The sequence below is a fragment of the Herpailurus yagouaroundi genome, unplaced genomic scaffold, assembly GCF_014898765.1.
Source record: "Herpailurus yagouaroundi ecotype Mexico unplaced genomic scaffold, PumYag 187, whole genome shotgun sequence".
Lineage (NCBI taxonomy): Eukaryota > Metazoa > Chordata > Mammalia > Carnivora > Felidae > Herpailurus > Herpailurus yagouaroundi.
The window spans coordinates 25,752,700-25,776,611 of record NW_024412418.1 but is presented as its reverse complement, the minus strand read 5'-3'; the positions used below and the strand labels follow the sequence as shown (position 1 = coordinate 25,776,611).

Below are 23,912 nucleotides of genomic sequence, written 5' to 3'. Positions count from 1 at the left end.
ATACATTATACACATCTGGGGCCACACAGAGGAGCAAAAATATCATCATTCGAATCTAACAAATTAATTCACTTTCATAATAGAGATCTAAATATCAAAAAGAAGGTACAAATATATTCAGCATATGGACACATGTAAAACATTTTTGTTAATACTTATTCCTAAAATATTATATTTTGAGAAAAAATATTCTAATATTTCTGCTAAATGGTAATATTTGGAATGTATTTGGATTAAAGAAACAACTGAGCACATTCCATACTGAGTAGCCAGTGGTGTGAATACGTCTGACTATATTTGGCATTTCATTTCATTATTTTATTGATGTTTAATCTTATTTATTTCATACTTTTAGAAACTCTCATTGTTGACTGGACCTAGAAGGAGAAGCTCTCAGAAATGACAGCCTTTGTCTCTTGGCAATCTGTTCCTGCCTTTTTTTTTTTTTTTTTTTTTGGCCTCCTTCATTCTCTTGGACAAAAGTTTAGCATATTCTGTAGCTTCTTCCTTATTTTTCTTAGTAGGCTGTTTTGTTTGTTTGTTTGTTTTTTTTTCAGAGCAATGCAATAACATTTTTGTTGGAGGACACGTGAAATAATAAGACGTTGAAACTTGGTTCTAGGTTCTGATCTTCTTTGGTTGGTGGCTTTCTCATAACAGACTGGTGGACATCAGGTTTAGAGAGATCAAAAAGTTTGCAGATTTGCCTAGCTCTTTTAGGCCCCAGACGAGGCACAGTAGTATCAGTGAATCCAGAAATACCCTTCTCCTCTTTTTTTTTTTTTTTAACAATGACCAAGTTGATAAGGCTGAGATTGCCATCCACAATGCAACCCTGGATAGATTTTCCATTTTCTTTCTCCAGACCTCCTTGCTCTGTATCAGGAATGCCTCTTACTAAGCAACAGGTGGACATGGCCATGAGTCGAGACACACTTCATGGGGAAGCCTTGTTCATCACTGCCGCCAGAGATATGGACCACATAAACTATTCCATTCTTCACTCAGAACATCAGCAGCAATTTCTGTCGCTGTATGCTTCTCATAAAAGTTATAATGTTTGGGGAGCCTGGGTGGCTTTGTTGGTTGAGCATCTGACTTTGGCTCAAGTCATGATCTCTCGGTTTACAAGTTCGAGCCCCGCATCAGGATCTCTGCTGACAGCTCAGAGCCTGGAACCTGCTTCAGATTCTGTGTCTCCCTATCTCTCTGCCTCTCTCTCTCTCCTGCTCACACTCTGTCTCTTTTTATCAAGAATAAATAAAAACATTAAATCTTTTTTAAAAAAAGGTATAAAGTTTGCATTCATCATCCACTTCAATCAGTTTCTGGCAGCCAGTAGCTGGGAAAGAGATGTTCAGCTTCAACCTTAAGCAGACTATCACCCACCAGTTACCACAAAAAAGAGCTGTATTTGGCACTTTATTTTATTATTTTTAAAACGTTTATTTATTTTGAGAAAGAGTGAGCAGGAGAGGGGCAGAGAAAAAAGGAGAGAGAGAATCCTAAGCAGGGTCTGCTCTGTCAGCTCAGAGCCTCATGTGGATCTTGAACCCATGAACCTTGAGATCATGACCTGAGCCCAAATCAAGAGTTGGACGCTTAACCAATGGAACCACCCAGGCACACCTTGGCATTTTAGATTTAAGGTCCTCAGACTGAGGTTACCACCCTTCCATTGTGTATTAAATTCATTCAACAAACACTTGTTGAATGTCTAATTTGTCCTTTTCACTAAGAATATCCTTAAGAACTTAAAAAATAATAGAATAGGGGTGCCTGGGTAGCCTGAAGCACCCGACTTAAGCTCAAGTCATGATCTCAGGGTTCGTGAGTTCAAACCCTGGATTGTGCTCTGCTGACAGCTCAGCACAGGGTGCCTCAGCATGGAGTCTGCTTGAGATTCTTTCTCTCCCTCTCTCTCTCTCTCTGCCTTTCCTCAGCTTGTGCACAAGCTCCCTTTTCTCTCTCAAACCAAAATCAAATAAATAAATAAATAAATAAATAAATTTAAGTTTGAAGTCTGTATTAAAATCGATAGATTTATAGATTATTTTGTAACTATATTGATATACTAAACTCTACTAAAATGACATAAACCTGTAAAGGATTTATATATATATATATATATATATATATATATATATATATATATGGAGGTTTATATATATAAGGAGGTTTCCATTTGCACATTTTGCCTGATAGTCTTTAAATACATTTTTGTGGTGAGGTGCCTGGGTGGCTCAGTCAGTTAAGCAGTCAACTTTGGCTCAGGTCATGATATCACCGTTCGTGAGTTCAAGCCCTGTGTAGGGCTCTGTGCTGACAGCGAGGAGCCTGGAGCCTGCTTTGGGTTCTGTGTCTCCCTCTCTCTCTGCCCCTCCCCAGCTCGTGCTCTGTCTCTGTCTCTTAAAAAAATGAAAACATTAAAAAAAATAAAAAAAAAAACATTCTTATGAATCTTTATCTATCTCAATTTGAATTATAATTACTGATAGAGTTTTATTTTCCATCCATTGTGACATAATAGGATGAAATTTAACAAACTAGTATATGCATTCCCTTATTTCTGAAATTACATGTAGCCAAACACAGGTACATATACACTTTGCATGGTTGTTTTAAAAAATGAAATCAAAACTCATATGTTTGTCTACTACCTGAATTTCTTATATGATAATGTAAAACAGGACAACAATTATAGATCCAATTCATTGTTTTTAATATGTATGTAATTTTCATTTGGTATATATTATATATGTAATTAAAACTACATGTGTACACATTTATTTTGTGTATATGTTATTTATATGTGTGTGTATTAAACTACGTGGTTTTAATTGCTTATCTAGGTATGTATTGCACCTTACCTGAACGTGTAAGATCTGTGAGTGCCAACAGCCCCCATATATATATATATATATATATATATATATATATTTCCATACCTGTGTTCAGACATAATGGATCATTCCAGTGGACTATCCAATTTGCTCTTTTGCTCATTTGCTAATCACTGAATGGCACCAATTGTTTTTATCCAGCTAAGGCTGAAAAATAGAAACTCAATTCACTTCTGTCCGGATGCCACCAACTTCATTTTTTTGGCAAGAGGCTTTTCTGGACTTTTTTTCTGAGGAAATTAATAGATTGATTACTGAGAATAAATTGTTGTGAGTATGTTTCTGATGTGCAAATACCCTCTATTGTCAAACACTTTTGTGATAGGACAGCTTCTTGCATTCAACCAGGTGACCGATATCCCTCAGTAAAGAAATGCCACAAAGAATTAAATATGGCCCTTTGTAGCAACGTGGATGGAACTGGAGAGTGTGATGCTAAGTGAAATAAGCCATACAGAGAAAGACAGATACCATATGTTTTCACTCTTATGTGGATCCTGAGAAACTTAACAGAAACCCATGGGGGAGGGGAAGGAAAAAAAAAAAGAGGTTAGAGTGGGAGAGAGCCAAAGCATAAGAGACTCTTAAAAACTGAGAACAAACTGAGGGTTAATGGGGGGTGGGAGGGAGGGGAGGGTGGGTGATGGGTATTGAGGAGGTGCACCTTCTGGGATGAGCACTGGGTGTTGTATGGAAACCAATTTGACAATAAATTTCATATATTAAAAAAAAAAGAAAGAAATACCACTGAGGGAGGGAGCAAAATTGAGTTACTGGTGAAAAGAGACAGGAAAAAAATAATTTAAAAATTATTTTGTAACTTTAAATATTAGTCTTATAAAATAATGTATTTACAATTTATGTCATATGTATATGTGTGCATATGTATGGATGTGTGTGGCATTGTCTTCTGAATATTTTATAATTTCTTATCATTTTTGAAAAAATGTAACTGATGCTTGTTTTCATTCAGATCGTCTGGGTCCCATTTTAGCTCTTGTGATCGATATATGCTCTTCAATGTTATTTGATAGGTTCAATGAAAGTATATGAGTATTTGAATTTAAACATTATTTTAGGGGCGCCTGGGTGGCGCAGTCGGTTAAGCGTCCGACTTCAGCCAGGTCACGATCTCGTGCTCCGTGAGTTCGAGCCCCGCGTCAGGCTCTGGGCTGATGGCTCAGAGCCTGGAGCCTGTTTCCGATTCTGTGTCTCCCTCTCTCTCTGCCCCTTCCCCGTTCATGCTCTGTCTCTCTCTGTCCCAAAAATAAATAAACGTTTGAAAAAAAAAATAAAAAAATAAACATTATTTTACTACTCTTATGCAAGACATTCGATTAAGCCTTGTATTTGAAATTCACTTTCTTTCTTCATTATTAATGAACTGCTATCCACTTTTCAAAAATGTTGTATTTCTCAAGGAATTTTCAGACTACTTTATCAGAGTCTAAAACTATTACTCTTTCCTTTTCAAGAAATATGTTGCACCTTTTTAATTCAGAACCTTGTACTTTTCAATCTTTGTGTTTTGTGGAACTGTATTCCAGGCCAATATTTCCTCTAGCCACATAGCTGCCCTTGTAGGTCAGTTGAGAGCAATTTAATCATTTCACTCGAGGTAAAGCATTTGTTTTGTTTATTTAACACTGTAGAAGCAAAAGCTTCAGCCCATTCAAGAGGGGACTCAGCTTATCAAAAAGCAAGATCTTTATAAAGCTTTTCTAAAATGAGATTAGCACTGATTATTTTGTCCAAGTAGAAGTTTTACATAAGCTTATTTATTAAAGAAGAGAAATGGATATTGAGAATAAGCACTAAATGCAGTTATTAACTTAGCTGCTGCCAATTGCTATCTGGAAAAAAGATCTAAAAGGTTTTATTTTTTCTTATCAACAGCTAATAATACATTTTTCTGGGAATAATAGATAAAAGCTCTAACTTTGATTATATATGTAGGAGTTTTTGCTACAATAATCTTGTTATTTTACTTAAGCTTCTCTTAAGTAAACTTAAATGTTGATTTGCTGATCATATGTGTATTAAAATTTGTCAAATTCTCAAAATAAACTGGAAAAATGTGGAATTGGAAAACTGCATAGATTATGGGGATAGTGTGAGGGGGCTGAAATGGTTGAAGAGTAGTGTAAGAACTATTTCAAAGATAAATTAAACTTTGAAGTGAATTTAGAAGAAGGAATCAGCCGAGTGTAAGAATGGGGGAGCATAGAGGTCATTGCATGAACAAATGCACAAATCCAACAAGAGCTTGGATAAGATAAATAACACAAGGTATCAGTTGTGTTCTGTCTGGAGTTCAAAAGGTATTGGGAGCCTTGTATGACAGGCTTAAACTTTACTACTCATGAGTAGTAGTAGCCTTCTAAGTTTAATTGCAATTTGATATGGATAGAGCACCTTAAATGAGATTTATATGCTCGTAACTGCATCCAGACAAAGTTCTGATTCAGGTCAATGATGTTGAAAGCAACAAAAGCAAATTATTTCCCCTGAAATCTTTGTGGTGAAATTCTAAGTCCTTTGTAACCTGGAAAACCTCTCAAAATGACCTTCCGGATGCTACTGGTGACAAGTATATTTCTCAGAGTAGACTCCCATTTGCCGGTTTCAGAGATTTAGCAACATAGTCAGATGTCAAAATACATCCCTTCTACATCTTTCTCCCTGTTATTTTCATAATCAGAAATCCCCAGAACAAGAAGCAGATGATCTTACTTGTCTAATTCTGGAAATCAGAAGCAGGAGGTATAAGAGATATTCCAATAGTGATTGCACATGTATTTAAGATGACACAAAGTCAAAATAAAAAATCATTCTAAATATTCTTCTGCTACCCCACAGTCACTGCTCTCTTCCAGATAGTATCATCTCCTCTGAATCACTGTAGGGCCTACCACACAGGTCCCCCGGCCTCAGTCTTCTCTTCCACCATGTACTTGAAGAACATGGGTGGCATCTCCCATATGGAGCTTGAATAGTTATCTGTCCAAAATGCAGATGTGCTCATTTCCTCCCTTCTCAAATGCCTCAGATCTCCCCAGATTTTGGAAGATTAAGCCCAGCCTTTTTATCATGGTGTACAAAGCCCTCCATGAGCCACCCCCTCAGCTACCTTTCCAAACTTACCAGCAGCGAGTATTAGGCCATAAAAGTTTCATGTAACATTTATTTCTCCTTTTCTTATCTTTGAACCTTAAATCTGTATTTTCATATGAGAAGTGGGTTTAAAAGACAGATCCTAGACTACACTACAAATTACAGTCTAATTTTTATACAGAGGGAGGGGCTCCAAAAATGCTTCTAGATAGCAGACTTTAGGGTGCAAATCAACTCTGCTTGTCATAAAGACTTGGAGGCAGATGCTTATTACACAGGGAAACGTTTCAAAAGAGGAGTAAGAGAAATCACTAGGGAACAGATGACTTTACCTTAACTGTGCTGAATAGAGAGAAAAAAAAGTCAATGGATTTTAAACTCTCAACCCCCCATTCACAAGAACACCCCTCCTGCCTTAATGAACTGTTCCAGGAGAATCCAGAAGTATATCTTCAGCATTATTGCTTCCTGGAAAATGGATAACGAGTTTCCTATAAAACTGTAAGGAGAATAAAACATAAAGATATCTAACCTTTTTTTTATTGATAAATGTAAGTCTGTTATAAAACATACTATTTCTTCTTTCATTAACATGTAGGTTTTTGTTAACAACTGTAATTACACACGCTTTAAATATGCTGGCTTATATTGATTTTTGTATATCTTTGCACAAGGTGAGATTTACACTGTATGATAAGCCTGATTTATATATATATATATAAATATATATGTATTATATATATAATATATGTATTATATATATGTATTACATATATAAATATATGTAATATATATATATTTTTTTTTCCTGAGATGAGTTATGGTAACTTACTATTGAATGAAAACTACACACCATAGGATTTCTCTGAAGCCAGTAGTTCTCAATGTTGGCTATACACCCAGATCCATGTGGTGCTATCAAAATATTTGATGTTCAGACTGAGTTGTTGGATATTCTACAACAGAAAGGTTGGGTTGGACCTGGGATATCTGTATATTTTCCTCAGATTTCACAGGCAATGGCTTATTGGTGTGACCATGTTTCTCTGAATATTCATGATTTAAGTAAATAGAGACAAAAAGATGAACATCAAAAAGTTGTTTGAAATCATTTACATCTTTAAAAATTTAATAACTAATAAGTTTCATCTCCTCTCTTGTTTGAGATAAACTTTATGAAATTCTTTCTTATTACTGAAATATCTATTATGGCTTAATGCCAAACTTACAGTCAGGTTTAGTAAGTAATATTGGCTTGCTATGTGATGCTGAGTTAGGTAGATGAATGGATGGATAAAGGATGGATGATGGATGTATTGGTAAGCACATAGATATACCCTATATGGATGCACAGATAAAGCATTGGAGGTATGTAGTGAATGGAAGACAAAGGATTAATGGAGGGGGGATGGCAAGTAGATGGGTTGGTAATTGGAAACACTAGTGAAGCAATGGATGAATAAATGAGCGAATAAAGGATAATTAAAGGATGAGGAACAATAAAATTTCTAGAGTCTCCTTGCAATGTTTAACATACTAAACTTCCAGGTTAAACCAAAAAAAATTTGTTTTTCATGTTTAGTAAAACAAATTCAATTTGAAGGAGTCTATTTGTTAATTTTCTGGTTGTGAATTCCATATCACGATACAGAAACAAATTAAGTGCTGTGAGGATGGCAGTAGATAAAACCGATGTGAGTAACTGTGAAGATTAGCTGGATGAATATTTTGCCCTAGATGAGAGCTCAAATTTGATGTATGCAAACTCTCTGTTAGAAAAGAGCAATGCCAGATGAAGTAGATCAGCAGAAAAGACAAACAGCCTTTTCAGAAGTCCGTGGGGAAGCAATAAGGCTAAGAAATGGGGTTATAATGATAAAGAATTTTTACTGAAGCCAAAATCACTGATCTAAACTCAAGAAGATTATTCTAAGGGCAAACAGAACAGTTTATTGTGTGTCAATCTTCTAGTCATGTAGGAGCAAACAGAATGTGATCACGCTTTGCAGAGAGTGGTGTAAACTCTCGTTATGAAGGATGTGTATTTTAAGTTCATATGCAATAACTAGCTGAAAGGCCTTTATCAAAAATAAAGACTATATTCAGACCCTATAAAGCAAAGATGTTTACTCTAAAATTCATTATTAAGCATTTAAAATGTAAATTTAAAGTAAACAAGTAAATGAAAGACTATTTTTTCTGCTGAATCTCACATTGTATGTCTAATTTTATTGTTTTTTTTTTCTAATTTTTAAGTGGCTTATTTTATTTATTTTTGAAGAAACACAGTTTATTGAAACATACCTTAGTAAAGTATGATTTATATACAAAATACAAAAGTGCGTAGATTTGAGAGGACAGCTTTATGCTTGACAAATATCTAAATCCATATAAGCACTAATGCAACCAGATTATGGAACATTTCGATCACCTCAGAGACATTCTTCTGATTCTAAAACTATAGATTATCTTGCCTGTTCTAGAATATTCATATGAATAAATTTATTCAGAACAAATTACTTTGGATTTAACTTGTTTCATTCAGCATAATATTTCTGAGATCCATTCATTTTGTTGTGGGTTTAAGTAGGTCATTGTTACAATTATGAAGTATTATTCCACTGCATAAGAAGGTCACAGTATAGGTTTCCATTCACTGTCTCGCATTTTTCATCATTTAATTTAATTTAATTTAAAATTTAATTTTTACTTTATTTCATCACGATAAGTATACTCTTTAATCCTCATCCCCTATTTCACCCATTTTCCCACCCACCTCCCTTCTGGTAACCATCAGTATGTTCTCTGTAGTTAAGAGTCTGTTTCTTGGTTTGCCTCTTTTTTTCCCTTTGCTCACTTTTTTTGTTTCTTAAATTCCACATATGAATGAAATCATATGGTATTTATCTTTCTCTAAGTGGCTTATTTCACTTAGCATTATACTTTCCAGCTCCATCCATGTTGCTGTAAATGGCAAGATTTCATTCTTTTCTAGGGATGAATAATAGTCATATATATATTATATATGTATATATAATATATATAATGGATATATGTATATATAATATATAATGGATATATATATATCCATATATATATCCGTATATATCTATCCATTTATAATATATATCCATTCATCTATCGATGGATACTTGTGCTGCTTCCATAGTTTGGTTATTGTAAATAATGCTGCTATCAACATAGGAGTACATATATCCCTTCAAATTAGTGGGTTTCTTTGGGTAAATGTTTTTAAGAGTTCAAACAATTTTGAAAAATGTTTTGCATTGGTAAAATATTTTATGCTTATCATAAACTTATAGGATCTAACTTGATCTGACTCCTCACTATTAGCACTACCCATCAGACTGATAGAACAGCATTGTCATTCCTTCTCTGTGGGAGAGAAGTGATAAACACATTGAGAACTATTATCATTTTCAGACCTATGTGCTTGGAGATGGAACCAGGACTAGACCCAGGCCTTTGCACTCTTCCTCAAAATCCGTTTTTAGAATAATAGTGTAATTTCTTCATCTTGATATTTCCTTATGCACTTAGTAAATGCACTCTATTAAATAAATTTTTAACTCCATTTAATTAATAAATATTTATTTTAATTAATTAATTTTTGGAATATGTATATCAGGATTCAGGAGTCTTAAGCCAGATTCCACAACTTCTCCCTCCCAGCTTACACACTGAAGAAATTTGTTCTTGGTCATATGTGCACATATCCTTTTTTGAATAAATAATTCTTGATTGCTACTGGTTCCATGAATCTTCTTTTAATCTTAACGTTTATGTTGAGGTATACTTGAAAATACAAGTATAACATATGCATCATTAACAAATATATTTTGGAAGTTATCTGTTAAATGATTAAAGGGTAACCCCAAAACTAAAAGGATAAATGGAGAAATCCACAAACACAGTAACAAATTTTTAACACACAAATCTTGGTAACTGGTGATGTAACAAGTTCATAGAATAAATAGAATAAAAATCAACAGAGATCCAAAAAATTTCAACAATATTACAGAAAATGACTCCAAGAATTGAGGAAAGCTTTACATCTGGGAAACAAGATACCTAGATGTCAAATAAATTGGTAGCAGTCTGATTACAAAAAAAAAAAAAAAAAAAAAAAAAAAAGAGAGAGACCATATATCTTTAATATTAATATTAATATTAATATTATTATTATATTTATTGCTTATTGAACACTGACTCAATTCCAATGAAGTGTTTTGATAGCAATTTTTAGTATAGGATCTAAAACCTTACAGTTACCTGCCATAGCATATTACAGTGTAACTATCATACTCATTTAATTGAATATATATGGAGGTCTTTCTATATTCTAAATGTTTATGACACATCAGACAACAAAGAAGACATGATTCCTCACTTGATCTAGCTTATATTAGAGAGAGTGGAGACAGGCATTGATTAGTAAACAAATAAATAAATCTCAATAAACATTATTATATAGTAAATCAAAGAGTTAAATGTTACATTTAAAAAGGAAGAGGAATGATATTTAGGCAGTTTGGAGAGGGAACAAAGGAAGGGAAGGTTGCAGCATCCACAAGGTACCGATGAGGCCTCTTTGACAAAATAATACTATGGGCTAAAGGAGATGAAGTAGAGGGAAATGAAATTGAGGTTTAGATCATTAAGACTTGGGTTATGATTATGTTTTGTAATTTACTAGCCATAAAACTTCCTTAGACTCTACGAGTCTCATGGAGAAAGTGAAAATTGGAATATTCACTTATAATTTTTTTAATTAAAGTTTTAAATTGAAAGCTGTTTTAAAGGTAACAATATTTTTAATTGCTTGAAATATGACTTGCATAAAATAAACATTATGCATGTTTTTCTTAAAAAGCATATTGAATACACAATAGAGAATCCGTATGTAAGACATTGAACACAGTCTTATATAGAATTACATAAGACACTGAATACTAACATAAAATTCACAAGGTTTTCTAATCCCTCTCTACCAGGTGCCCCCATATTTTGGAGGCTCCAGATAAATTATAGGGTTTGTGTTCTACTTTGATCACTAGATTCCACATATGTTGCAGATTCAAGGGAAAATAAATAACAAATAATTAACATTGAGCAACAAGACAGAAGAATGTATTAAAATCCCTAGAGTTAGTAAAAATGAATTCATATGAAAACAGTTTTGGAATGATGGGGAATTTGAAAGGCTAATATTTGGTAATTTAATTGCCTGCTAACTTTGTCTGAGACAATTCTTGTAGTTAAAGCAAACACTGTTAAAGTATTTAGGGGATGGGGTGCCTGGGTCGGTCAGTCAGTTAAGCATCTGACTCTTGATTTCAGCTCAGGTAATGATCTCTCCACCCAGGTCATGATCTCACAGTCATGAGTTTGAGTGCCTCATCAGGCTCTGCATTGACAGTACGGAGCCTGCTTGGGATTCTCTCTCTCTCTCTCTCTCTCTCTCTCTCTGTCCCTCCCCAGTGCTCTGTCTCTCTCTCTCAAAATAAAAAAATAAATAAATAAATGTAAAAAAAAATAAAATTTAAGATATTGATTTAAAAAAATTAAAAAAAAGGATTTGGCACATAAACATCAATGCAGCTATTAGGTTTGTTAGTGACATACTCAAAAATTGTCTCTGTTCAGGCTTCAAGTGGCAGGATTTGCTCAAATAGAAAGGACCATTACCTTCAATCAGATTAAATTACTTTAGATTAAAGTGCCTACAGAATATATTCACAATTGACTTAGTAATTTTAACATCTATACAATTTTGTTATATATTTTATCTCTGGCTTCTCAGCATGATTCTTCATAGTATTAATAAACCACCCATCCCTGTGCTTTGTAGAAGGAAGTATAGCCATTTTCTGTCAGGTTAATTTCATGGTGAACCATAATAGTTCTAGAGAAGCATTCTTCATTCTGTTATGGGGTAAATTCAAGCTTTCCCAAGTTGCTAAACTAGGCTGACTACCCCTACTTATATGGACTGGGCTTTTGAAATGCAAATTGAGAAACAATAATTCTAGATTCTTCGGAAGAGAATGTAGAACTTTCTTTTAGTAGAATATGTAGTCGAGTATCAAGCATCAGCATCAGTCATCTATTTATTCATTAGTCATCTCTAATTATTACAGTTTAAATGGCTATTAAAACAGAGGCAGTGTTTATTGTGATGGAGAATAGTATCTAGTGAGAGTGATGAACAATAAAGACTAACACAGGTAGAGAGACAAATGAAAATTTGTGAAGACTGTTATTGAACTATATGTGCCAGTATAAACTTGAGAATGCTTCAAATATTGAAATGCTTCTGTAACACTTGGTAAATAGTCACTACCTAGGTCATCCTGACCCATTCCTCTGAATTGTCCTGAACTTACTATTATTCAGAAACTTAGTGGTTAATAACACTTCCAACAGAGCATTCCAGGACTCAAGCATAAAAGTAGCACAGTTTTGTTGTTTGATGTCTGCTGCTATGTAATTTGCTGTATATATTATAATATACCTAGTAAAAATACTTGAAAGAAAAATATGACATACTAAAAAAAAAACCCCACAGTAATATGACAAAATTATAGTGGAGTGATCAGAGATGCACATCTTTGAGAAAATGGATTTAGAGCTAAAAGCCAAAGAATGAGTAAGAGTTAGGCAGTAAATATTTCTAATTGAGAAGCTAGTAAATATTTTTAAGTGTATAGTCTTTGGGGCAGAAGGAACATGGCCATGCAAAGGTCCTGAGATGTGACAAAGCTTGGCATAGTCAGTCAAAAAAAGAAAACCAAAGTTTTTATTATAGATGGATATTACCTGGGGCAAGGCACAGCACAATGTGGCTGTGATCTTGACATTCCAGACTTAGCTTGGCTGCTCTGAAGATACAATATAAAATTCAATTATGAGCATTTTCATAATTGATTGATGCCCAAAATGCTTGGTGTTGAATTTTTAATGTTTACTCAGCCATAAAAAAAAATAAAATAAAGAATGAAATCTTGCCATTTGCAACACCAGGGATGGAGCTAGAGAGTATTATGCAAAGGGAAATAAGTCAGTCACAGAAATACAAATACCATATGATTTCACTCATATGTGGAATTTAAGGAACAAAATAAACATGCAAAGAAAAAAAGAGAGAGGGGGACACCAAAAAATGGACTCTTAACTGTAGAAAAGATTGCTACCAGAGAAGAGCTGGGGGGAGGTGGGTGAAATAAGTGATAGGGATTAAAAAGTGCACTTGCTGTGATGAGCACCGGGTGTTATGTGTAAGTGTTGAATCACTATATTGTACACTTGAAACTACTATTACACTGTATGTTAACTAACTGCATTTTAAATAAAAACTTAAAAAATACATTGTTACATGCTTAGTCCTAAAATTTAGTAGGGAAGACAATCACCACTTTGAAGCAGATTGAGTAGCTAAGAAGAGAACCACTGAAAAAATAAAAGTATCTTTTCTGACAATAAATTCTAATAGTAAAGGTGAAGTTCCAGATACATGAAATATAGCTTCAAAATGCATTTTGGTACACTGCTATAGGCAAGATAGAGGTTTATGTGAATATGAGACTATTTGAAAAACCTGTTTATTATAACCCTCATAGAGTCTGAGATTTTATCTTATTTTGTATTTTTCTTGTCTCTTCTCTAGCTAAATAAAGAATAAAACTAAATAAAGGGGTGAAGAAAGGAAGAAAATAAAGAAGGGAGAAAAAGACACAAAACATTTCTTTTCTTGAATAGCCTGAAAATTACAAATGCCATTAATTTAATAGGTTGTTATTAAAGATTTGTGAAAAATTGAATGAAAGAGGAGAATGTATATTATGAAGAAATTATATCTAAAACTTTTTGCTGTACTTTCCTCATGGGATTAGATACTCCAGAAAAGCTTCCATTCTTTGTGATTATACATATAACAGGACCATCATTTTTCATACACTCTGTGTGTGTGTAGTGTGTGTGTGTGTGTGTGTGTGTGTGTGTGTGTGTGTATGTACATACTGTTTTAAAGAGAATAGACTTTAGGTAAGAAGGAATGATATGAAATAAGATTTAACAAATCTTTCTGCATTGTCATTTCTTTAAAATAGCTAAAAGTCAACTGAGGATTCATCAAGACTCCATTAATAAATAGAATTGCATATCATTATGCCATGGAAAATCTGTAAATACGTATTAAAGTTTACAATGTTAACAATTAGCTCATTTATTAGAAACAATAATTTTAACTTTAGAAATAACAGTAACTTTAGAAACAAAGTTATTACTTATTAATAAAGTCAATAAATAATAATAACTTTAAAAAGTTGAAATAAGGGGCGCCTGGGTGGCTCAGTCGGTTGAGTATCCGACTTCAGCTCAGGTCATGATCTCACAAGTCCGTGAGTTCGAACCCCACTCTGTGCTGACAGCTCAGAGCCTGGAGCCTGCTTCGGATTCTGTGTCTCCCCCTCTCTCTCTGTCCCTCCCCTGCTCATGCTCTGTGTCTCTCTGTCTCAGAAAAAAAAAAAAAAAAAAAAAAAAAAAAACATTAAAAAAAAGTTGAAATAAATATCCATTGGTTAGGTAAATTTAAATCTGAGAATATTTTATTTCTGTACATGAGCTAGGAATGTTTACTACTTTGTAATGAACCCAAACATGCATAGACTCTTATAACTAGAAAAGACACTAACAGTAAACATAGTCCAAAGTACTTGCCTTCCAGATGAATTAACTGAAGTCACTAATTGAGTGTTTTAGATCCTGTAACAACTTAGTTCTGACCTGAGAAAACTAATCACTACTGGAATGGCTTTTGAAGAAATTCAATATTGATCTACAGCATTACACTTATTTCTTTTCCTAATGCTTGATCATCTGAGAATCTTGTAAAAACCACAAATCCTCTCCAGAGAAAAATGTATCCGTATTTATACACACATAATATAATTATTCACCTTGCCTATCCACAGATATTTATTATTCAAATGAATGAGAGAGGGGGGCATAAGAGGTGTCTTCAATGTCTCAAATTAATCATCCACAAGGTATTTCAAATTAACCAACTGTACGACAGATGCCACAGAAAATTGGAGAACCTTCAAGGAAATATTAGAATGACAGATTTAAGCAACAATAGGTCCCTGTTGTATATATGAAGCAATCTCCTCCAAAATCCATTATCAAAGCTAGAGGTAGAGCAGATCCCTCCATTCTCCCAAAATACATACCAAAAATAAATAAATAAATAAATACATACATACATAAAAAACCAACACGTTCTCTTGAAAGAAAAAAAAGGAAATTGATACAAAACATGAGAAAATAGTCATTATTTTAGATTTTTATAAGTCTAAACTGTTACATATATACATACCCCACTTCAATAATAATGTTCCCACTTACAGAAATTTGTATTACACATAATTCTTACATTTTAGAAAAATTCAATTTGTCTGCTCCTTCTCCCAAAGGAGACTTATATAACTTTAATCTATTAAAATGAAATTCATTTTTAGTAGCACATTAACCAGATGTTATGCCAAGCTATTTCTGTGTAATTTAGAAACTAAATCAGCTTCTTACACATATGTTAGTGATTCAAGGCCAACTCTCTCAATGTTAATCACAAGATATTATCATTGACAGGACCAGATGTTTCAGCAAAACCTGAGGTTAAAGTTAATCTTAATTTTAACGTGGTGTGTGTGTGTGTGTGTGTGTGTGTGTGTGTGTTCAGGGATTGTTGACTTTCAACCTCCTTAAAAAGATGGTAAAGTGACAAGCAGACATGATCTATAGATGTATGCCATAAATATCAAATATTTACCATAGGGTGTAGATCAGTGCTACTGAACAGAATGCATATGCTTAGTAAATACTTACAAGGAGCTGAATGGTATATAATAACAATTCACTCTTATTGTCATTCTTCCAACCACTAGTAAGTACTCCCATTTCATTAACTCATAAGTCTCATTAGATGAATAATCTTAAACACATTAAGATAGTCTGTCTGGTCTTCAATATTTTAAAAAGCTTATTATTCCCATTAAATTTCTTGACCACATGCCCCTAGATATGTTCATATTTTATTAATTACATATTATATACATATACCCCTGTTGTGCTCAGAAACCAATTCTGGAGTCAGACTGTTTAGATTTGAATCATGCCTCTGTCATTTTCTAGATTTGTGACCTTAGGTAAGTTATTTTACCAGTAGGTACTACTGTTAACTTCATCCTAAGAGATGGGTAGTAATGCTAACTATTTTATTAAGTAAAACATGCATAAACACACTGAAATCCTTATTGTGAGGATTGAACTGTTAAATATATGTTAAGTGCGTACAATAAATGTGGGCATATATTAAACACTCAATAAGTGAGAGATATTATTCATATATTATTATGGTTAATATGGTATATTATTACATTATAAACAAATTCCCAAAAACAGAAATTACACACACACTACTCATGCACATATGATCTAGATGTTATTAAATTATTTGTTTTACTTATTTTTATAAACATATTATTTATATACATGTATAAATCATTAAATATATTTTTATATGTAATGTGCGCATGAGTGTGTGTGTATATATATATATGTATCTATATTTATATCTATATCTATCTATATATATACACATACAAAGAGAGAGAGAGAGAAGTAGGAGGAGGAAGAGGAGGAAGAGCAATTTCTTTCCACAACCCATCTTATGCACCTCTAGGGTGACTACAACCCAGTTTGGAGATCACTACTCAGAGCTCTTTTGTTGTTGTTGCTGTTGTTAACATTTATTTATTTTTGAGAGATAGAGAGAGACAGAGCATGAGTGGGTAAGGGGCAGAAAGGGAGGCACAGAATCCGAAGCAGGCTCCAGGCTCTGAACTGTCAGCACAGAGCCCGACCCGGGGCTCGAACTCACAAACTGCAAGATCATGACCTAAGCTGAAGTTGGACGCTTAACCGACTGAGCCACCCAGGCACCCCCACTACTCACAGTTCTAATCATGTTGAAACACATTTGTGCTCTGTTATTGTTTCCAAAGTGACTGACAAGTTCATTTTTTTTAAATAATAGTTAAAATAACAACTTCATGTATATAGAGGTCTCTCCTAGAATTTTCTGATCTTGGTTCACTTTTGCCAGATGCAAACCTGTTGCACATCCTGTTGTCTTTGCTTTGCTCTCAAGATCTCTTTCTCGTGCTGCGGTGACTAAAGTTCTTGAAGGTTGTGTCATCAAAGTTCCCCAAATTTTGGAAAAATTCTGTACTTTTTCATTAGGACGTTGGAGAGATGGTGTGTTTGTAAAAAACCAAATATTCCCTGGATCTGTTTTTAACTACGTGTTTGAAAAATCTGATCCACTTGACCTTCTGGATCTTGCCTGTTAGTACTACAGATCCCAGCTGTCTCTCCAATCAGGAGGCAGTGCCATAAGGAGTCTGCAGGTCTGAATATCTTGATTCTTAGTTTCTGTTGCGTCAGACTTCCCCACCAGGCTTTGTCGTCAGATAAATTAGAATTTAGGCAACATTCAGAGATCCGTGCTTGCCCCTACATCCCCTTAGTTTAATTCAATATTATTCAAGACTGATTTTTAGACATTTAAAATTGTCTATTTATACAAAATATTGACTGTGTGTCAGACACTGCTAGCTGTTAAGAATGTACCTCTGAGGAAACTGTGCTAGCCTCACATATCACAGAGTGCAGAACCAACTCTCCCTGGCTTTCATTGTTCATCGTCTAGTGTAAGAACACGTGACATGGAGGGTGCACAACGGCAAAAAAGAAAGTTCTGACTTTTCATGCCACTTTGCGTGTGTTGAGAGGTAAAACAAAATATTTCAGTGTTATCTTTGGCTTAAGAAAAGCCATGAATCTGGACTATATTATCTCGGTTTCTGGAATAGTTCATTTTCTTGAGTGGAATTATGGTCTTGATTTGTGAGAATTCTCTTTTACAGCCTACTGCTTGGAATAGTTTTGCTCCTTCTATGTCTCTGGTATCTTTTCTATTCCTTGATGATGAGGATTGTAAAACAGGCTATGTTTTACTTTATATTTGGCTTAGAAGAAGGTTGGAATTAAATTTACACCTCAACTATGCAAATTCCTTGAATATTATGACCTTATTACCAGAGCAATTTTCTCCCACCTTCCACTTGCACCCCTATAGCCACACCCCATCACACCCTATAATTTATGTTTTTTTCTGGATCTATTGTGCTTCTGTTTACATTTCAGATTTTATTTGTGTTTGAAGTTGGGTTGTATGATATTATAACCTATAAACATCAGAAAAATTCATACTGGAATTATGTAATTTTTTAGTTAACGTCCTGTAAAATAAAACAAATCTAACAAAGGCTCTTGGCCTTCATACGTCTTCTGTTAGTTTAACACTCTGGAATCATGTTCTTTTATTATGTTTTATGACTTTAATGCAACAATAATGCAAGCAGATGATTCTTTTAGGAATAGGATCAAATCTATCACAACATGGGACATTAATCACCATGCCAGTAATTATCCTGACTTACTCTTTCTGTAATAATTCAACCCCCAAGATCCCTTAGCTAGTTTATATGAGGTTCACGGAGGCCCTCAGCAATTTAAATAGTGGAAATCCTGTGAGCTTATGGGTCTGTAGCTCTGGACACATTTGCAATGCCTGTTAGAATCTATTATCCCTGCCAGATCACAAACTTGCAAGATTGCTTCTTTTGACTCTTTTTATGATATATCGATAGCAAGCAAAAGAAATCTAGAAACCAAATTCATTTTTACTTATATATGATAAGTATATATACATAGTATACTGATACATATGTGTGTGTGTATATATATATATATGTATCAGCTAATATTCAAAGTGCTTTATGAATACTGATTTATTATTTTATTATTTAATTTTTAAAAATAATTTATTGTCAAGTAGCTCACATACAGTGTAGTCCTGGCTTCAGGAGTAGATTCCTGTGATTCATCACTTACATACAACACCCAGTGCTCATCCCAACAAGTTCCTCCTCAGTGCCCATCACCCATTTTCCCTGACCCCTCAAACTCCCACCCCTATCAAACCACAGTTTGTTCTCTGTATTTAAGAGTCTCTTGTGGTTTGCCTCGCTCTCTGTTTGAAACTATTTTTTTTCTTTTCTTCCCCCATGGTCTTCTATTAAGTTTCTCAAGTTCCACATATGAGTAAAAACATATGATAGCTGTCTCTCTCTGACTTACTTCACTTAGCATAATACCCTTCAATTTCATCCATGTTGTTGAAAATGGCAAGATTTCATTTAATTTGCTTACTAGTTTAATTCTTTAAAAATTGTATGAGGAGGTTTCTGACATTATCCTCATTTTACAGAAGTGAGACTTGAGGCATAGAGAGGTTAGTAAGTTGCCCAAGTTACATAACCAGAAAGTGATAAGAGTCAGTATTTAAACTCCAGCTCTCTTATTCCAAGTTTCACCTCCTACCAGCTCAGCTCTGCTATCTCTCTAGAAATAAATAATTAGCATATTCAAAGAGAGAAAACGGGGAGAGTTGATTCTGTATAAGTAGTTTTGTACATTAATTGTGAAAAACTTCTAGAAGGCTGGATCTCAGCTTTACAATGGAACATGTGACACTCAACGAGAGTTCGCAGCTACTCCATAACCAATTTCCCCATTATTAACATATGAACTATGGTATAGAACTAATGAACCAATATCAATACATTATTATTAGCTAAAATTCACACTTGATTCACTTTTCTTATTCTTCACCTTATATCCTTTTTCTTTTCAAGATCCCATCTAAGATACCCCATTACATTTAGTCATTAAGCCATCTTAGTCTTATTTTGTCTGTGAGTTTCTCAGATTATCCTTGTTTTGAGAACATGGACATATTTGAGGAGTATTGGTTAAGTATTTTCCAGAATGCCCATTAAATGGCTTTTTCTGATGTTTTTCTCATGATTAGACTCATGTTATATGTTTAGGGGTGGAAAACCACAGAGATAAAATGTCATTTTCACCTCTTACTATCAAAAGTGCATACTATCAACATGACTTGCCACTGTTGATGTTGAACTTAATCACAATGCTGTTTGTGAGACTTTTATACTGAGATCACTATAAAGTGACTTTATTCCCATTTCTGTCTGTACTTTGGGAAAGGAGTTACTCTTGAAGGAAGACACTTAAGAGGTAAAGAGTTAGACTCCACCTCCTTGAAGGCAGAGTATCTTACAGATAATTTGGAATTCTCCTGAACAAGGGTTGTGTTTATCCTCTCTCATTAATTTATGTCTTCAGTCACTTATTTATATCACTACGGTCTTATGGATATTTATTTTACACATTGGGTTATAATGCAAAATTCTTTTTATTTCTTTTGTTGTCCAAATTGTCTGAACTTGGGCAATTAGGAACTCTTCCCATTTCAGTTGGTTTTGGATACTTTTTACATACCTCTAATACTGTGGTGTGTATGTGTGTGTGTGTGTGTGTGTGTGTGTGTGTGAAGCACTTTCTGACTTTCTGGCACTTTGGGATTCTCTTGTATATTTCTAATGCCTGTCCTAGAACAAGCCTTTTCTCTAAGGAGCTCTAGTACTTTTATTGGGGGGTGGCTTTAGAAACCAACATTTAGCCACTAGGTTTAGGCATTGCTCTTGAAGGGTGATTGTTTTAGTCCCACTCATAAACATTTCTGTGTATAGCTATTAAGTAAATTTATTAAGTGAAATATGAGTTCCTTCTGATGATTCCAACTCTAACCCATTACTATCTGGATCATTCTAAATTCCTTTTTCTTGTTTATCTGAAAATTCTCACTCCACCAAGAAGAAACCTGGTTCCTATAATCTTCATCTATTTGTTTAATTGTTCAATTCTAGGGTCATGATTCTTAAATCTTGCCCCTTCGAGAAACAACTCTGCCATCTAGAGAAGAGCACTCTGTACGGTTCCTTTTGCCTCTAGTCCTATTAGACACTCCATTTATTTCCACGATGACGATGCCTTGGTCAGCTCCTTTATATTCCAACTCCTTTCAGTGGTATTGTTTCACACATTTGTAATGCAGCTAGACTGGTACCTTTTGTATCCTGCATTCCATGCCATGATCCTCCAATGTCTTACGTGGTTTGTTTCTAATTTGTAAGTTTTACTTCTTGTGCTTAAAGTTCTTTGAGTTCATACAAAAGGAGAGTGTCATGTATTCCCCCATTGCAGTATCATGCAGAATAGTGTCACCTCCTTAAAAATTGCGTGTGTTTCACCTGTTCAACTTCTCTCTTCCTCTGACCTCTTTAGGTTCAGAAGGAGCCACTGATCTGTTTACCAACACCATTGTTTGGTCTTTTTAAAAACTTAATATGATTGGAATCATACACAATGTAGCCCTTTCAGACTAGTTTCTTTCACATACCAACATACATTTAATATTTATTCTTACATTTTTATTGTTTTCTGGCTATGAAAATAAAAATGTATCAATTTTCACATGGACCATGCTTTTGCTATTGTATCTAAAAACTCATCATCAATCCAAGGCTGCGGAGAGTTTCTCTTATTTTTTCCTCCAGAAGTTTTATGAGCTTTTATCTTTTATTTGGATTTATGATCTATTTTGAGTAATATTTGTGAAAAGTGTAAAATCTGTTTCTAGGTTGAATTTTCTGCCTATGAATGCCCACTTTTTCTAGCATCATGTGTCGAACAGATCATTCAGTTCCACTGAATTGTGTTGTTCCTTTTTCAAAGATCAGCTCACTACTTTTATGTGGACCTATTTCTGAGTTCTCTGTTCTATTACATTGATCTATATATACACCTATACTTTCACCAGTACCTCTGCTGTCTGGTTTATAGTAGATTTATAATACAATTTGAAACCGAGTAGGAGGGGTCTTCCCACTTTGTTCTTTAGGCATGCCTTTTTATGATGATGCAGAAGTGATATAGAAAATCCAAGCATAAGCTCTTTAAAAGTGTTTGCTTACATTATGTATGCTGACATCTCACTTGCCAATGTAAATTAAGTGGCCAATTTCAGGAACAATAGGATGGGAAGTATATTTCACCTCTTGATGGGGGAAAAACCACCTTAATCATATGCCAAGGGGTGGTTTCAGAGAAGGATAAAAAATTGCTTTCATTAATTATATCTGCTACATTCTAGTTTCTTTTGCAGCTTTGTTTTCTTCATAGAACCGCTGTCTACAATTACCTTTTTATAGTTACATGTGACTTTTTATATTTCCATTTAGAACATAAACTTCGTGAAGGGATGGGATTTTCTTTTTAATCATTATACCTGTAGTACATGGAAAAGCAATTAGTATATATTAAGAACTCAGTGAACATTTGATGAATAACATATAACAGCAACCACGAGATGTATTTCTAATGTTGACATCAGGTATTTAAACCGTAACTAAAGGCTGGCTCTGTTCCTACACTTTGACAGCAAAAGTAGAATTTCAAAACAGTTTGGATTATAGACTAGGACAGAAAGATAACATAATTATAAATTAAGAAGACAAACTAAATGGCTCCTCTTCTCACCTGTCTCTCCTGGACTCCTCCTTAGCCCATCACACTGTAGACACAACTGCCTCATGGAAATTGTTTTGTTGCCTTCTCATCTGGGATGGCTCACTGTCTTGATGATCTGCTTACACGTTTGTCTGCCTATTCATTTGGCTCTGCACCCTGGTCTCTCTTCCACAACTTGTGACTTTCTCAGTATTCTTTGCTTTCATTTTCCCTGCACAATCACTCACATGGCTTCAGCTCTGCTTTTCATTAGACATTTCTTAGTTTTCCATCTAATAACTCATCTTTATTTTTGAACCCCAGGCACTCATTTCTAAGTGAGAGCTTGTTACCTGCACCTGAATATAAAACATATTCCCTAAGTTTCCAGCTCAAGCTTATTGACACAATTCCACAATTCTTTATAGTGGTCAGTATTTTCCTAGCCCACCTCCCTCACGTACATGTGCCCCTGATTTACACCAACACATCAGTGAGACAGTATAGGAGAAGCAAGAAGGACCTAATTCCTGTGAAGCTGCTGGTCTGAGGCAAAGGTTAAAAGTTTTCGTACATTTTGAGACAGATATCTCCTTCTGGGGAAGAGAACAATGAGAGATAACAGTTGATGGGGAGGGATGGTTCTCTGGGCAAAATCAAAAGTAACCATTTAAAGCCTGTTGGTGCAAGTATTTCTATTTTCCAGGAGCTCTGGAAGAATGTTGACCATGGAGAAAGGCATCCTGTGATCGTCTCGTGTCCACTAAACAGCAACAACATAATGGCCGTGGGACTGACAGACTTCCCCACTCCCAGCCTCTCACCCTTTGGAAAAGTGCCTTTATAAGCCTGGCATGCTACCCCTGTGGGGGGCAACGTTTATCTTTCTTGCCAGCTCCCTTGCATGCAAGCTCTCTCTAATAAACTCGGCCTTTTTTCTTTATCTCCAGTTCAGTATTCATTTCTGTGACATTGAGACTCAAGAACCTGATCTTGGGGGTCCAGTAACAGTAAGGATAAAGTTTTCTGACCCCTATTGCTCATGATTATTACGTGGTCATTGGCTGATTTGTACCCAGATCATTGGGGAACTTTGTATGTTCATGTGAAGTTAAGGGATAAATTCTGCCATATTAATTTCCATTTGGTCAGCAATTACCTGATCAAGTCTAAATATGGCTCCTTATAGTCTGGCCCCAATCCACCCTTGTAGCCCATAATTTCTTCCTTTCAGTCTCACTTACCCTCTTTCCTACTCACATCTGAATACAAGTTAATGACTTTTATGCTTAGAGACCTAAATTCATTTTGTTCTCT

General features: G+C 34.6%; 1 pseudogene; it reads right to left on the bottom strand.

Annotated features, from left to right (window-relative positions):
- Window positions 1–361: 361 nt before the first annotated feature.
- LOC121043742 (40S ribosomal protein S6-like) overlaps window positions 362–23,912 on the bottom strand; it is a 37,270-nt pseudogene continuing 13,719 nt past the window's right edge.